Source organism: Hippopotamus amphibius, chromosome 9 (genome assembly GCF_030028045.1).
Source record: "Hippopotamus amphibius kiboko isolate mHipAmp2 chromosome 9, mHipAmp2.hap2, whole genome shotgun sequence".
In the NCBI taxonomy this organism is placed as follows: Eukaryota; Metazoa; Chordata; class Mammalia; order Artiodactyla; family Hippopotamidae; genus Hippopotamus; species Hippopotamus amphibius.
Window position 1 is genome coordinate 78659943 of NC_080194.1, and position 5218 is coordinate 78665160.

The following is a 5218-nucleotide window of genomic DNA, read 5'->3' on the forward strand; positions in this document are numbered from 1 at the left end:
TACTGATTTCCCATCTCTCTACACCTGACTTCAGGTTTCTTTGGAGAGGGACCGCATCTGCCTCCTTCATGCCTGAAACCCCAGCACCTGAAGTAGCACTTAGCCCACACGGTGCACTGAATGTCTGACACTGCAGTTCTGCCTGTGAGTACCCCCAGGATGAGAAGATGAGTGAACTGCTCTTTAGCACAATTCCAAGCATCAAAATGTTCTCCCAAGGCAAAAACTAGACAGTTAAAAATACAGAAACAGAGCTAAGTAAGTTTAGAATTAGAGTGTAAGCTCTGTGAAAGTAGCTCCCATCTTTCCTGTTGATGGTATATCCCAGGGCCTAGAGTAGAGCTCAGCACATAACTGGCACTTACTGTTTACAGAATAAACCTTACTGCATGCAAGTTAGGGGCTGTCACATCTGAGTGAAGAGCCTGCTCAGGGAGGGTGGGGCCAGGCGAGCTGTCCTCTGAACCGACCGGAAAGCCTGGGGAGGACAGGGTTTTCGAATCCCTGCCTGGCAGGCATCCCCGCCCCCCCCACCCCCGCCCCCCTCAAACGGATTCTTAGGAAACTAGAGGTCATCTCTCCTCAGGCATCAGCTGGATTTGAGGAGAATGATTTTGTTCCTAGTTAATTGCTCTTCTCCTAAGTCCCTCTCTCCATGAAACTCCTTGAATGGGGATTCAGGGATTTATCATCATCGCATTTTCTGTTTCTAACCTATAATTTCTCATTTATAAAAATGGGGGCTCTGAAAGAGATCTCTACATTCCCTTCAGAGCCAACATTTGATGGTTTTAAGTGAAAATACATTCCACCTGGAACCAGGGGGTGTTCAGTTCAAGCCTTTAAGGAAAGCAATAGGTGCCTAAGAGGAAGGACATCTAGAGCTGGTTACAGACGCTCCCTCGCAGCAGGCATCCCACGTCACGAGGCCCTGGATTCCGGACCTGAGGCTGCACAGGATGCTCAGGGAGCCCACATCCTGTCCCCTCCGGGGCTTGGCACAGAAGTTCCTGGAGCTTCTCCACTCTAAGCAAAGGTACTATGAAAAACTGTTTTAAATAGAGGAATGAGAAACATTCTCCACACGAGTTTTTAAAGTCCATGTGTGAGTCTGGAGGTTCTGAAGCTCAGAGTCATTGGGGAGCTTGTTAAAGGTGCCGACCCGGCCCTTTCCAGGCTCTGACTCGGTGGATGTGCATGTGCAGAGCACCTGGGTGATGCTGCTGCAGATTTCTGGTGCAAAAGGTTGCAGCCCCAGGTGACCTGCTGTGAAGAAACCTGGCGCCTGTGGGGAACAGGCTCAGGCAGGTGGGGCCGTGAGAGATGCAGGGAGACCGAGCCTCTTCCCGGGTCAGCCTCAGGCCACCAGGTTCAAATCCCATCAGCCACCTGGTGGCCTGTCTGCACAAGGCTGGACAGCTGGACACTTGGAGAGGACAAGGCCACGCGTGCCCAGACATGCAGAGGATGTCCCCGCAGCCTCTGCTCCAGGGGAGATGTCTTTAGATCACTGAACGTGAGTGGATTCTCTAAAGGCACTCAAAATTCTAGAAAACAAAAGTGATTTTTTTTTTTGGCTCTCTCTTTCTTCCCTGGTAAATTGGTTGAAGGGACTTGAATAGCAAGCTTGATTCTGCACGCGCGAGTAGTTTCCTCGGCTCTTCTGAAAATGCTCCGTTGCTCTGCTCCCACTTTCTAGAGCCGATGGCAGCAATGTCGAAGCTCTTTTACCAGTTCCCTTATCTACGGCCACACACAAACCTAAGACGCTATAGTTCATGGAGCATTTGCCCCCAGAGTTAGAGAATTTGGTAGAGTCCTCAGAGCCACGCTTCCCCAGGGCAGCGGCACATCCTTCTCACTGTTCACAGAGCCGATAGCCACGGTACTCCTGAAATCCCCGACTCCGAGGGTGGGAAGTTTTGGAGAAGAGGCCAGAACTCAGGCAGGGTTATTCACGAAGAATCAGAGAAGCCCATCCACCCACAGAAACGGGTAGGTAGTCCCTGTCAGACCTCAGCCCCTGGAAGTCCCCGCACACAGGCCAGCGCCTCCCCAGGGCTCACGCACCTTATGGGACTTGCCAAGGCCTCAGCACTCACAGAACTTCCATGAACTTGTGGGTCCACCAAAAAAGCCCGTGAAGAAAAGAATCAAGGGCTGGAAGCTTTTATCTTCATTCTGTGCCTTCCCCTCTGCTCGGCCATGTGGTTTCACCTCCAGCCCATGAAACATTAAAAGCTGGGAAACAGAGAAAGAGCAAACCAGAAGCCTCCTTCCCATCACAGCCCTTCCCACATGAGCACCAGGAGTACTTCTGGGCCACAGTCAGGAGCAGAGTCTAGCCCTGCCATTAACTCCAGGAGTAAAATTCGTGGGCTCTAGGTCCAGGCAGCTCTGGAGATGCAAAAAAAGCAAGAGTCCAAAAGAGGGTAATGATGCTCATATATCACCCAGCACCACACTGCAAGGCCAAGGTCAGAGCACTTTCAACTCTGGGGAGAGAGGAGAAAGACATGCAACCAGTGATGAGATGACCAGTGGTCAGTGATGGGCAAGGGAGGATTTCTGGAGCCAGCAGTTCTGACCCTGATGTATTCCTGAGAGCATTAAAGGCAGCTGCTCTGGTGGATGGCAAAGAAGAGGCCCCCAGAGTTCTTTCGTTTAAGCCGTAAGTGTGTCATTGGCAAAGTAGTCCTTAACTTTGAGTTCCAGAGGCCCCTATTACACATCAGTGAGCCAAAATAACTAGAACTGTAGAGTCAGAGGGGACCCTACAGGGGTGGAGACCCAAGGACATGTGCCCACTGGGAAGAGAGAATGCAAACGAGAGGACGGGGCTGACGGTGATCTGGAGGCGTGGACCCCGTGGAAAGTCGTCAGCCCCCGCTCAGCCCCGCCGCTAAGCGACTGTTCCCATGCAAGAAATTGATGCCAGGTTTGTCAGAGCTAATGATTTTTCAACATAAGCCTCAAATTCCGATTTTTATGTGAAATTTCCCAATTTTAAGATGTTGGCAACTAAGTCCATGTTATTTAAAATACTACATGGGCCAAACAAAACCCATCTGGGCCTCGGGGAAGGGCAGATTCAGCCAGTGGGCCTCCAGCTCCTAACTTCTGATATGTATCAGTGATTGAGTAACCAATCATGGTAATAGCTAATATAAATTGGGTGCTTCACACACATTATTACATTTAGTCCTCACAGTCGAGGAAATGAAGTTTATAGAGAACACGTAGCTTCTCCAAGTTTGCATAGCTGTAGAAGTGGGGAGGCCAGGATTCAAATCCAGGTCTGCCTGACGTCAAGGGCTGAACCCTTAGCCATTAAGCGGTATTGCAATTCCAGAAACAACCACAGTTGCCCTTAAACTCGTTCATTCCAAGGAGTGGCACACAGAAAATGACAACTGGTATTTGAATTGTGGGTGTTTGCTTAGTGTTTATGGGAGGGCAAGAACAGGAACAATAGGCTTGCAAAAGAAAAGCTACCACCCTGCCAGAAGACAATGGCGGGAAAGTTGTATTGAGAATGTTCTTCTCCGTTGTGCAAAAATCCCTTCCTGGCCCCATGGGATGAGTATTCTAGCCTCTGCTACCCAAAGGGCAGCCAGTGGACCGACAGCATTGGCATCACCTTGGAGTTTGTCAGAAAGGCAGAACCTCAGCACACCCACATTGACAGAATGGGTCCCTTAAGAGGACCAGCTGCTTCTTATACACCTTGAAGCTTGAGAAGCCTGTACCTTGCCTCTCTCTGATTTGTCCTCCAGTCTGGTGTGATCCTCCAGGTCCTCCCATACGCCCCAACAGACCACCATCTCCCTAAAGACAGAGGCTTCCTCTTCCATTTCTCTTGCCTCTTTCTGGGCATGGTATGCATTTGAGCCCCATCAACCCAGCTGCAGATAAAAGGGAGGGGGGTCCCCAAGCACACAGCGGAAGAAGGGATCCCTCCCTAACACCATAACCATGCAAATCAGCTCAGCCTCCCAGACTGGTGGCAGGCCCTTGAGAATGCAAGAAAAATCAACACAGCACTGCAAGCCCCCCAGTCTTTCCCTGGTGCTGTAGGGATGTAAGTGGCACCTGCACCCTAAAGGCACATATAGGCAGAAAAAGGTGGAGTATGCTCATTGATTCTAAAACTTGTCTGCCAGCCCATAAGGGAACACTTATGAGATTCTGTGCAGGGTAGGGACTTCTGTGGTCCCGTGCAGCTGTTCTCGGCAGAAACCCTCGCAAAATGCTATGGGCATGGACAGGAACCCAGAGCTGGGGCTCTGCACGCAGCCTGGACCGCTAACCTCCTGTGCTTAATGCTCACTGCAGACCCTCTTTGCTCCAAGGCACTGGAGTCCTTTCCAGAAAGTGGGGCAAACTCCTGTCCTGACTCTTCTGCCATTGCAGCTAAATTTTCAAGAACCCCCAGGGGTTAGGATCTCCTGGGAGGAGAAACATCCTGGGGGTGCAGAAGCTAGCGGGCCAGCCGCTCACACCCTGCTCACGCCAGCGCGCCTTTCTCTCTGTTTGCTCCAGACGCAGGGTTTCCCCAGAGATCATGGCTTGCAGGAAATTCTCACCGTCCCCAAGGCAACTCAAATTCTTTAAGCACATATGTCACCTCCAGCCCTTCCACAGCCTTCACCTGCCTCAGAGACCATAATCACTCAAGGAAAAATAAAGTAAAAGTTCCCAACACCCTCCCCGTGGGCCTGCCTGGTGCACACGTGCAGCTGGAGAGCCGCTCCTGGCTCTAAAGCACGAGGCTTTCCATTCCAGTTAAACTGTGATGTTGCCATGGAAACACCCAGTGAGGTGTTTCCCTGGCTGGCCGGCCCAGGCTGGAGACCTGAGGCCCACATTGCAGATGCCTCCAGGGCCCTGTGCCACCCTCACCAACCTAGAGCAGCCCCCGTGCCTCCTTGGGCTGTCCACACCCATGTGTATATGGGCATCGGGGCACACGTTTGTTTTGTTTTCTCTTCAGCCCAGCCCCTCCCAGCACACAAAAGGCACATTCTTGGGGGAGAAAAAAAAGAAAAGAAAAAGAAAAATGTATTTTTTTTTCTGCATTCCAGCTGCCTGAGCTAAGCGGAGGAATGAATGGTTTGGGAAAAATCTCACACAGGAATAAGTTTACAAGGGACAGCTGAGCGGATAAATTCAGTCCCCAAAGAGGGGCATTATGAGGCCTTCTGGCAGGAGACTTGCC